At 37.3% G+C, this 12,912-nt stretch overlaps 1 protein-coding gene across 1 annotated transcript in view; it reads right to left on the bottom strand.

The window, feature by feature from the left end:
- The window catches only part of SAMD8 (sterile alpha motif domain containing 8), a 45,355-nt gene that overhangs the window by 28,029 nt on the left and 4,414 nt on the right, over positions 1 to 12,912 (bottom strand). The window lies entirely within an intron of this gene.

Below are 12,912 nucleotides of genomic sequence, written 5' to 3' on the forward strand. Positions count from 1 at the left end.
TACATTAAAACCTATAAAACATTACTAAGAGAAATTAAAGATCTAAATAAACAGTGAGAGATGGAATGGTCAGAAGATTCAGTATTTTTAAGATGTTAATTTTTTTTTTAAGATTTTATTTATTTATTTGACAGAAAGAAATCACAAGTAGGCAGAGAGGCAGGCAGAGAGAGAGAGAGGGGGAAGCAGGCTTCCTGCCGAGCAGAGAGTCCGATGTGGGACTCGATCCCAGGACCCTGAGATCACGACCCGAGCCGAAGGCAGTGGCCCAACCCACTGAGTCACCCAGGCGCCCCAAGATGTCAATTCTTCTTTAATTTGATCTATAGAGTCAATGCAATTCCAATAAAAATCCTGGCATTTTTGTAGATATTCATAAACTGATTTCACAAAAGCTCATATGGAAATACAAAAGATCCAGAATAACCCAAAACAGCTTTGAAAAAGAAAAAAACTGGGGGCACCTGGTTGGCTCAGTCTTGTTAAGTGCCTGACTCTTGATTTCAGCTCAATTCATGATCGCAAGGTCATGAGATTCAGCCCCAAGTCAGCTTTGTGCTCAGCGGGCAATCTGCTTGAGATTCTCTCTCTCTCTCCCTCTCTCTCTCTCCCCCTCTCCCTCTGCCCCTCTTCCTGTGCAGATGCATGCACAGGTTCTCTGTCTCTCTCAAATAAATGAATCTTTAAAAAAACAAACAAACAACATCAGCTGATTCCATTATCGTACAATAATTATTTTCTACTGCTATGTAGCAAATTACCATAAACTTAGTGGCACCTGCATTTCTTGTTATGTGGCCTCTTCTCATTTTGAAAACCAGCAGCTTCTCCTGTATTGAATTCCCCTTGTGCCTGGAATCTCTCCAGAAAAAGCACATTCCTTCTTTAGGGCTCGCGTGATTAAGTCAGGTCCACCAAGAATAATCTGTTTCTCGGTCAACTGCACCATATAACATAATCTAATTACAGCATTGATAGCCCATCATATTTACAGGTCCCTTCCATTATTATACAACAGTCATTAAAGGTAATTTTAGAATTCCGTCTATCATACTACATTAAATCAAGACAAAGTGGTAGTGGCATAAAGATAAACAAATGGAACAGAATGGGAAATCTGGAAACAGACTTACACAGATAGATAACTGATTTTCTACAACTGTGCAAAGGCAATTTAATGAAGAACAGCCTTCATCAAACAGTATTGGAAAAAAATGGATATCCATATGCAAAAACAATCAATCCATATCTCTCACCACATACAAAAATTAATTCCAAATGGATCACAGATCAAATATAAACTCTAAAACTAGAAAACATCTAGAAGAAAACATAAGAGAAAGTCCTCCTGATCTTAGGTTAGGTCAAGATTTCTTAGCTATGATACCGAAAGCAAAATCCATAAAAGAAGAAGTTGATAAATTGGACCTCATTTGTCTAGGGAGGAGACTGAAGGAATTTTATGGTGTTTAGTCTGCAAATTTCTGTACTGTTTAAATCTTTTATAGCAATATATTTCTGTAATAAAAAGAGAAAATACATAAAACCAGTATAGTCACTGAAGAACATTTAAAATAAAATTTTAAAATTACCTTTGAGAACTATTGCTTATAATTTGTTATATACCTCTCTCACACAGAATTTTCTGTAAAGAGAAATCATACCACAGATAAATCTGTCTCATTTTACTTAACATTATTACAAGAATCCGACCTAATATTATTAAATTATCTTCTGAAAAGGACATTCTATTCTATGGCTATACAATAGTTTGTTCATTTCTTCATTTTTGGCAATTGCTCACAATTTTATTACTGTTACAAATAGTACTGCAGAGTCTGACATAAGATTTCTAGCAGTGGAGGGGCGCCTGGGTGGCTCAGTCATTAAGCGTCTGCCTTTGGCTCAGGTCATGATCCCAGGGTCCTGGGATCAAGCCCCACATTGGGCTCCTTGCTCAGTGGGAAGCCCACTTCTCCCTCTTCCACTCCCCCTGCTTGTGTTCCCTCTCTCGTTCCGTCTCTCTCTTTCAAATAAATAAATAAAATCTTAAAAAAAAATTAAAAAAAGATTTCTAGGAGTGGAGTAACTGTATCAAAAAATCTGGTGTTTACATACTAATATCATTAAAGCTTGATTCACATTAAAAAGCACTGCATGCAAAGCTCATACTTATCCAAAATGTTAAGTAGTATGTATAAAAGAAACATTCCAATTTGAGATAAAATTTTAAAGTTTATTCTGAAATCATGAGCTATTAAGAAATTATCAAAGTACTTTACTATCAAGGCACTGAGAAAATAAATAGTCCACTCCTGCAGAATCTCACTATCAATAAGCATTAGTCAAACAGTTTCAAGTCCTAGATAACAGATAAACAAAAAGAGCTGATCATTCTTTATAGAGTGGAAAAAAGATATCTTATCTTACGGGTGGACTCTGGTTAGAAATTTTTGAAAACTATAAAAAAATGCAATTTTCAGCATCCCACCTCTTTTATTTACAAGCAGGTTTCTTTTCTCTCCAAATTTAGTTCATACTAGAGATTTCACCAGCCTAAGAGTAAAAGAGTTCAGTACATTTCCTATGATGACCTTATCTCCATACTTAAGAAAATGAAAAAAATCTTATCATAAGAACTTTAAATCTGCTATTTCTTAATAGTAGCATAGCTATTCTTTAATTAATGAGCCTTTAAGGCATCCCATTAGAGTGGCCTAAATCTCTCCACAATAACAACTCAGTTGTGTTCTACTATGTTAAAATGGCAAATACTGCATGTTAGTTCTGACAAACTGAGTATAACCAGTCCAGAACAGCAAAAGGAGATAATGAATATCAATAAACTCTTTCCCTACTCCTCCTTGTTGATGCCATTTGCTGTGCTCCACCCTACCTTTGTACCAGCAGCTGCAGGACAATCTGGCCACCACTGAAAAGGACTTAACCAATGCTCCTTTTAGAGCATTATATTCTGTGAATCACCAGTGACTCAATATCTGCAACAAATATGTACTTGGCACTATCTTTTCTAATCTCTCTCTAGTTGTTTTCTGCTACTACAGAGTTTGAAAAGCTAAGAATTATTCCCCAGGATCTCTTGCAAGTGGGATTCTAAATGTGAATTAGGTTCAGCCAAGTAGAAGCTCTGATGTGCTTCTGATACAGAAAGCAGAACGTGAAGTGCGAGCCATTTCCCTGAAGTTTTGGCTATTCACAAGACAGACTATGTAAATGTTGGTGTCTTGTGTGTGTGTGCGCGCGCACGCGCGTGTGCACACGCACACACGTAATTCTCCAGCTTTTAGTCACTAACTGTTGAGTGCAAAGAAGCAGTTGCAGTTGTGAAACAGCAATATTGGCTTTCTAACACCTGGATCATAGATATGATGGTATGTTGTTTTGTTTATGCGTGTTTGTTAAATTATACATAAAACTTATGATTTTAACCATTTTTAAGTATACAGTTCAGTGGTATTAAGTTCATTCACATGGAAGTGCAACCACCATCACCATCCACTTCCAGAACTTTTCATCATACTAAAAGAAACCTTTGTGTTCATTAAACAATAACTCCCATCATCCCCTCTTCCCTCACCCTGCAACAACCACCAGTCTACTTTCTGTTTCTACAGATTAGGTTATACTAGGTACCTCATATAAGTGGAATCATACAACATTTTGTCTTTTTGTATCTGGCTTATTTTCCTTAGCATAATGTCTTTAAGGTTTACCCATGTTGTAACATGTGACAGAATTTCCTTCCTTTTTGAAGGTTGAGTAGTATTTCATTGCTATGCATTATCACATTTTGTTGATCCACTCATCTATCAACAGACATGGGTTGCTTTCAACTTTCAGCTATACTGAATAATGCTCCAATAAAAGTGGGTGTACAAGTATCTATTCAAGTCCTATTTTCACTTCTTTTGGGTATATACCCAGAAGTAGAACTGCTGGGCCATTTGGTAATTCTGTTTACTTTTTTCAGGAAATTACCATAACATTTTGCAAAACAGCTGTACCATTTTACATTTCCACCAGCAATGTACAAGTGTCCCAATTCTTCTATATTCTCACCAACACTTGCTATTTTGTTTGTTTCTTTTTTTTTTTTAAGATTTTATTTTATTTGACAGATCACAAGTAGACAGAGAGAGAGCGGGGGAAGCAGGCTCTCCACCGAGCAGAGAGCCCGATGTGGGGCTCGATCCCAGGACCCTGAGATCATGACCTGAGCCAAAGGCAGAGGCTTAACCCACTGAGCCACTCAGGCGCCCAATTTATATATTTCTGATAATTATAAGAATAAGGAAATAAGTCTTCAAAATATAGTAAGAATGCTAAAAAAAATCTATAATAAATATTTAAAATCTGTAAGTCCCCGGTAGGATTTAATAGCTTTATTTCCAACCTATCCTTTAGCTTTAAGGAAAAGCAGCATGATATGGTGAAGAACAGTGAATTGGTTGTCAAAATTCTTGGAGCTTAATTTCATTTATATTAACACTTTAGGAGACTTAAAACAGTCTAAACTATGTGGCATATAAATATCTTATCTATAAAATGAGGAGGGAAAGAGCAAGCTAATAGAAAGAAACTAACATTTATGAACATCTATTACAGGTCAGACACTATGCAGGGTTATTTCACATGTGATTTCATTTAATAATAACAACAACAATAATAATAATAGCACTAATAATTCCTGTTTGATCTTAGCTTAGTTGCTTTGGGAACTTTGCCTGACTGGACCTGTTTTATCTTTTATTTATTTTTTTAAAGACTTTATTTTATTTATTTTTTTTAAAGATTTTATTTATTTATTTGACAGACAGAGATCACAAGTAGGCAGAGAGGCAGGCAGAGAGAGAGAGAGGAGGAAGCAGGCTCCCTGCTGAGCAGAGAGCCGGATGCGGGGCTCGATCCCAGTACCCTGGGATCATGACCTGAGCTGAAGGCAGAGGCTTTAACCCACTGAGCCACCCAGACGCCCCTAAAGACTTTATTTTTAAGCAATCTCTGTATCTATATCCTAAATCACACATTTTAAATTCTGACCTGTGTTCAATGCATTTTTCAGGAAAACAAGAGGCAATAATTAGATTAGCTAAAATCTTAAAACATTTATAAAGTGCCAGGAAATGTTCTAAGTGTTTTTACTTGTATGCTCAAATAATTCTCTCAACCATATAAAGCAGGTATTATTATCTTTCTCATTTTACAGATGAGATAACTGAAGGAGATGGATTAAATAACTTGCCAAGATAAATGTGCACTAGCAACTACTGCCAAGTTTTCAACCCAGGCAATCTCATTTCAAAGTCCATGTTCTTACTCACTACACCACACCATCTCACATAAGCTGAAGGCTCTTGTACTTCTGTAGGGATTGAATCTCAGAAATATTAAATATTTTGTAGTTATCAGCAGAGGAATTTGTCAAAGGTTTTCAGTTACATTACATAAAGATTACATAAATGAGATGCCTAATGATGAAAGCTTTTTTTCTTTTTTTGATGGAAGCTTTCTGAATCACAAATTTTGCACTGTTCAGTCTGAAACATTTACTGTCTGCTATATGCAGATGGCAGGTACTAAGGCACTGGGGATATAGACAGTATTAAAATGCCCTCATGTTATGTTTGTTCGCCTATTAAATATTTATTGCGCACAGTCCATTTGAAGGGTATTACACTAGGTAAATGGCACTTACATAGATGAATCTGAAACAGAACCTGCCCTCCATGATTTTAATCTAGAAAGTGACATTAAAGAAAGTTATTTTTTAAAAAAAGGTAAAATGAATTACAGCTGTTGTTCTTTATCTACATTAGCTCACTTAATCCATAAAACACTAACAAAGCAGTATACTTATGAAACATGTTTAAAAAACTGTAAAGTTAATTAAGGGAGTTGGAAAAGAGAAGTTATTTCCAGTTGGTGAGATCAGAAGAGTTCTTGGAAGTGACATCTGAGCTGAGCCTTTGAGACATGAAACTGTGGATAGAGATGGAGAAATAAAAGTGCACTAGTTGAGGTAAACTGCATGAGCAGGCCTATGAAAATAGAAAACAAGGGAGAACGATTAATGTTCACAAGACATAAGGGAGTACTGGGATATCAAGTTTAAAATACAAACTGGGGGCTTTTGGGTGGCTCAGTTGGTTAAGCAACTGCCTTCAGCTCAGGTCATGATCCTGGAGTCCTGGGATCGAGTCCCACACCAGGCTTCCCCTGCTCTGCAGGGAGCCTGGAGGGAGCCTGCTTCTTCTTCTCCCTCTGCCCGCCACTGCCCCTACTTGCATGCTCTCTCTGTCAAACAAATAAATAAAATCTTAAAAAAAAAAAAAGAAAATATAAATTGGGGCTAGATCATGGAAACCTTTAACTGTCAAGTTCAGGATATTCTATAGACGACGGGGAGCCACTAGAGATTTTTGAACAAGAGGATAACATAATGAGTGTGCTTTAAAGAGAGTAATTGTCAGAAAAGTGTAAAACTGACTGTGAGGATTGCAGCTAGCTTAAAGTATTTAACAGACTGACTGAAGGAAACAGCTTCTAAAAAACAGAGGCAAGAGATGAAGGAAATATTATAGGAGATGAAAAAATGGCAGTGATTGCACTCTTTCTGACAAATACATTTTTAAAAACAGCATATGTGGACTTCTGCTGGTGGGAAGATGAAGTAGATATACTTTTCCCTATTACTCCCTGGATAAACCACATACCTGAGAAGGGACCCATATCTAGAACATATAAAAAACTCCCAAAATTCAACAGTAAAAAACACAAAAATCCAAAGAAAAAATGGGCAAAAGACATAAATAGACTTGTCATCAAAGTGGATACATGAGGGACGCCTGGGAGGCTCAGTTAGTTAAGAGTCTGCCTTTGGCTCAGGTCATGATCCCAGGGTCCTGGGATCAAGTTCCCCATTAAGCTCCCTGCCCAGTGCAGAGCCTTCTTCTCCCTCTGCCTGCCTCCCCTTGCTTGTGTGAGCTCACACGTGCATGCTCTCTCTCGAGCTGACAATAAATAAATAAAATCTTTTTTTTTTAAATATTTTTTATTTATTTGACAGACAGAGATCACAAGTAGGCAGAGAGGGAGGCAGAGAGAGAGGGGGAAGCAGGCTCTCTGCTGAGCAGAGAGCCCAATGTGGGGCTCGATCCCAGGACCCTGAGACCATGACCTGAGCCGAAGGCAGAGGCTTAACCCACTGAGCCACCGAGGCGCCCCTAAAATCTTAAAAAAAAATAAAAGAGGATATATGAATGGCAGGGAAGTACCTGAGAAGATGTTCAGCATCACAAGCTGCTAGGGAAATGCAAATTAAGACCATGGTGAGGCTTCACTACATACCTGTTGAACAGCTGAAAAAAACTGGGCCAATATGGAATGCTACCAAGGATGCAGAGAAACTGGACCTCTCACATACTGCTGGGGGAAAGCAAAATTGTACAGCCATGCTGGATGATAGTTTGGCAATTTCTTTAAAAACAGGATAGACTGGGAGCACTTGGGTGGCTCAGTCGTTAAGCGTCTGCCTGCGGCTCAGGTCATGATCCCATGGTCCTGGAATCTGTTTCTCCCTCTCCCACTCCCTCTGCTGTGTTCCCTCTCTCACTGTGTCTGTCAAATAAATAAATAAAATCTTAAAAAAAAAAAAAAAAAACCAAACAGCATAGACTTCCCATATAGCCTAGCAACTATACTCCTACTCCTGGGCATTCATCCCAGAGAAATGAAAGCTAAGGTTCACACAAAAACTTTTATACAAATGTCCCTAGCTTCACTATTGTCATAGCTGAAATGTGTATAAAATCAAAATATCTCACAATATGTGAAACTGTGGTACATCCACACCATGGACTACTACTTGGCAATAAAAATTAATAAACTATGGATACACATAATCGGTGGGTCTCAAGGACATTGTGCTAAATGAACAAAGTCAATCTCAAATTGTCACATACAGTATGATTCCCTTTATAATATCCTCAAATGATAAAATTATACAGGCAGAGAACAGATTAGAGGTTGCCAAAAGTTAGAAAGAGTATATATCTAGAGTGTGGAGGTTAACCCAAGGGAGATCCTTATAGTAATAGAATAATTCTATACTTTAAAAAAATTTTTTTTAGGCTTTTTAAGTTTTTAAATTTATTTATTTAAGTAATCTCTACACCCGAGGTGGGACTTGAACTCATAACCCAGAGATCAAGAGTCACATGCTCTTCCAACTGAACCAGCCACGCACCCTTCTATATCGTGACGGGTGTAATGGTTAAACAAATCTACTCATGATAAAATGACACACAACTGTAGACACATTCTGAACCAATGTCAATTTCCTGGTCTTGATACTGTACTATAACCATGCAAGATATAACTAGTGAGGCAACTTGATAAGTGGGATCTCTGAGTACTATCTACACAATTTCCTATGAATCTAATTATTTTAAAATTAAACTTAAAAGAAAATTAAAGGAGCAAAATATCTTAAAAAATAGCACATGTAGCCTAGGTATATATCTTTAAATAAGTAAAACGTCAAACTATTAATAGTTACTCCTCCAGTGAACTCTTTCACTCTCTACCTTAAATATTTCTAAAATTCCTAAATTTTATACAATGAGCATGTAATACTTGATATCCAAAGGGAAAAGACTCTTTTTTTGGGAAGGGGGGAAAGGATGCAAAAGACTCTTGAGAAAATGACAAGGGAGTGCTTGGGTGGCTTGGTCAGTTGGGCATCTGCCTTCTGCATGGGTCATGATCCTGGAGTCCTGGGATGGAGCCCTGCATTGGGCTCCCTGCTCAGCTAGGAGTCTGCTTCTCTCTCTCCCTCTCCCTCTGCTCTCCCCCCAGCCCCCACTAATGCACTCTCTCTTTCACTCTCTCAAATACATAAATAAAATCTTAAAAAAAACCACAAAAACAATATTACTTCTCACTGTTTAAAGCACATCACACAAATAGATATGAACAGAAAATTAAAAAGTCAACTAAACTCAACTATTAACCCATGTATGCATATACACACTAAATAAAGGTAAAAAACAGTGAGGCAACTAACAAGACCAAGAAGTCCAAAAGAACATCTGATTATAGACCCAGTTTGATCACCCATTAACAGTGTGACTTTAGAAAATGACTTAACCTTTATACTTTGAGACCAAGAGATTACAAACAGAAACTAATTAGAAATACTAAACATGTGTTTTGTAAATCAGGATGACAGAATTCTTAAAATGGTGGAACTGATCTGAAAGATCTAGTGTAATTCTTCAACCGACGCTGAAGAAACAAAGGCTTGAAAGTTTCATTTCAGACAGCTATTCTACAACAGAATTTGATATAAAATCCAGAAAGCATAGCATTTAAGAATGCTGGCTCTGGAATCAAACCGCCTAGGTTCAAATCGTGGATTTACCACTCACAGCTATGGGACCTTGCATTAGTTACTTAATCTTCTTGGGCCTCAGTATTTTTAATCTGCAAAATGAAGAGAATACAGGTTCTTACTCCATAGCCTTGTTAAGATTACATGGAATAATACATGTAATGCACTTGTAATAATGCTTATTAGCAAATACAAACTTCTCAGTAAATGTAAGCTGGTACTGCCATCCTCATCAACTCCCTTCTGCTAGCGTTGCCCTAGGCCTGAAATTAAATCATTAGGATAGTCATCTATAATTAATTATCAAACCCACTCTTAACTCTTGAAATCTTTGGGTTAATATGAAATAATTTTGAATATTTGAAAACAACTGTAAAGTCTTTTTTTTTTTTTTAAAGATTTTATTTATTTATTTGATAGAGATTACAAGTAGGCAGAGAGGCAGGCAGAGAGACAGGAGGAAGCAGGCCTCCCGCTGAGCAGAGAGCCCGATGCGGGGCTCAATCCCAGGACCCTGGGATCATGACCTGAGCGGAAGGCAGAGGCTTAACCCACTGAGCCACCCAGGCGTCCCAAAAACAACTGTAAAGTCTTATAAAAGTTTTGCTCAAGGTGGATTACCTTTTAGGGAAACAACTGTGTAGTAAAATAACATAAACCAAAAAACAAAATAACAATAGTGATTTCAGTTAATCAGAGTAGAATTCAACTCAACAGGAGTTCCTCATATAAAGACTTATTTAATTAACAAGTTTAACTTAATAAAAATATTTCAACAAGAACATACCAACCTTTAAAAAAATGTTACAGGTTGATGCAATTGATTATTGTTGGTATGTAGAAGTACTTCTAGGGGTGCCTGGCTGGTTCAGTCAGTAGAGCATGTGACTCTTGATCTTGGGGTTGTAGGTTCGAGTCCCACACTGGGTGTAAAGATTACTTAAAAATAAAATCTTAGGGATGCCTGGGTGGCTCAGTCAGTTAAGCATCTGCCTTTGGCTTACATCATGATCCTAGGGTCCTGGGATGGAGTACCACATCAGGCTCTCTGCCTTTGACATAGGTCATGATCCTGGGATCCTGGGATCAAGTCCCACATCAGGCTTCTTGCTCAGCGGGGGGCGTGCTTCTCTTTCTGACTGCGGCTTCCTCATTTATGCGCTCTCTGACAAATAAAATCTTTAAAAAAATAAATAAATAAAATCTTGAAATAAAAAAGTACTCTATACTTTAACAATCTGGGAAGAAACTGGGAAAATTTCCTAAAGTGGCAGGTTCTAGTAACTGGAAAGACACAAACTATCCTGCTGGTTTTAATTATGCAAACACATAAAAGACCAAAATGGTTTCTAGTTTATCATTATGCAATCTTTAGAATACAAAGCATACATCAACAGGGGCACCCAGGTGGCTCAGCTGGTTAAGTGTCCAACTCTTAACTTCAGCTCAGATCCCAGGGCCATGGGATCAAGTACCTCCTGCACTCAGTGCTCAGTGAAGAGTCTGCTTGAGATTTTCTCTCTCCCATTGCCCCTGTCCCTGTGTGCACACACACCTGCTCTAAATTAAATAAATCTTTAAAAAAAAAAAAAACCCACAAAGGATATATCAGCAAAATGAAAACTTTATTTTCTGTGTGTCTTACAGAACCAATGTCTAGGTTCATATAGTGACAGGGATTTAAATATGCTGGATTTTCCTTGCAGTTTCACTTGATCATGTGTACTCTAAAATACTAGAGTATAGCCCGAAGCAATTGTCTTCTTTAAAAACCATACTTGTCTTTAAAAATCATACATTAAAATGCCCCTAAAGGAATTTAGAACAATGGATGAAACTTGATTCATAAATACAAAATGTGCTGTTTTTGCAAGTTATTACTGATTGTGTACACAATAAAATTTTTATGTATTTTTTTATTTTTTTAAAGATTTTATTTTTGGGGGAGGTAGAGAGCACAAGTCTGGGGAGGGGCAGAGGGACAAGCAGCCTCCTGACTGTGAGTGTGGAGCCCAATGTGGGGCCCGATCCCAGGAACCAGAGATCATGAAGTCAGATGCTTAACCGAATGAGCCACCCAGGCATCCCTACAATATAATTTTTTTTAATTATAATTTTTAAGTGATGTATAAAACCCAAAAATAATATCTGTATCTAAAGAGAAAAAAGGGGGAAGAAATTTTTAAAAATTATAAAAAGTTAATGTTAATATATTCCCCTTTAGGCAACGATACATTATAGTTGAACTTACACTAAAATAAACTTAAGTCTAAATTTACCTAATAAAGCTTAATTATTGTGCACACAATAGAGACAAATCATACCAGTCTGTAGATCCATAAACCAGAGCATAAAATTAATTTTTATGAAAGTAGAAAGTCTAAATTATAACGTAGAAGGATGAAGTTTACTTTGGGCATTTAGCTCTGCAGTTTGTTAGTATTTAGGACTATGCAGCTTTTTTTTCCTAATCTCATTTTTATTTTTTTAATTCTATTTTTTTTAAGATTTTTTATTTATTTATTTGACAGACAGAGATCACAAGTAGGCAGACAGGCAGGCAGAGAGAGAGGAGGAAGCAGGCTCCCCGCTGAGCAGAGAGCCCGATGTGGGACTCAATCCCAGGACCCTGGGATCATGACCCGAGCCGAAAGCAGAGGCTTTAACCCACTGAGCCACCCAGGTTCCCTATTTTTTAAATTCTAAATTAAAATCTTTCTGTTGAGCAAACACAAAACTATTATTTTCTTTATGTTTATCAAAAAATAGTTTACTTTTCTTAATAAGCACAGAGCATTGTTTCCAAAACATCTATGAAATCTTCTATAATTACAAGACAATTACAAAGACCTAGAACCAATTTCTACCATCAATTTTTGAAACTCTAGCAGTGATTCTCTACTGTTTTGTTATGTTCCACTTTAAAGCAGTAGAGTTTAGGGCACCACATTTGAAGAAATGCTGTACTTCAGTTCTCACATATTTTTTGCTGCCTGGACCATGCACTCTTAGATACTATTAAAAAAAAAAAGTTGTCATGTATACCAAAGAACACAAACTTTTTCTGGTTCCAACTTGCCTTTAGACTAAGACTTCCACTAGCAGGTTGCACCAAATTCTATACCACATCCAGAATGTCGCAGCTCAGCGAGTAAGAATCTAACAGGTAACACTGTCCAGTTTAAATCCTCAGTTACAGTAAAAGTTTTTACGCAATGATGAAAATTTAGTAGTAAATGTGATGATGGGTTCTTGATCTGGCTGCATGTCAGTACAAAGAAATACACCAGCAAAGAAGCATATAAAATTCTAATTCTTATTCTAATCACTAAAATGATATTTAGAGGGGCACCTGGGTGGCTCAGTGGGTTAAGCCTCCGCCTTTAGCTCAGGTCATGATCCCAGGGTCCAGGGATCGAGCCCCACATCGGGCTCTCTGCTCACCGGGTAGCCTGCTTCCCCCTTTCTCTGCCTGCCTCTCTGCCTACTTGTGACCTCTC

The sequence above is a fragment of the Martes martes genome (assembly GCF_963455335.1).
Source record: "Martes martes genome assembly, chromosome: 14".
NCBI classification, from domain to species: domain Eukaryota; kingdom Metazoa; phylum Chordata; class Mammalia; order Carnivora; family Mustelidae; genus Martes; species Martes martes.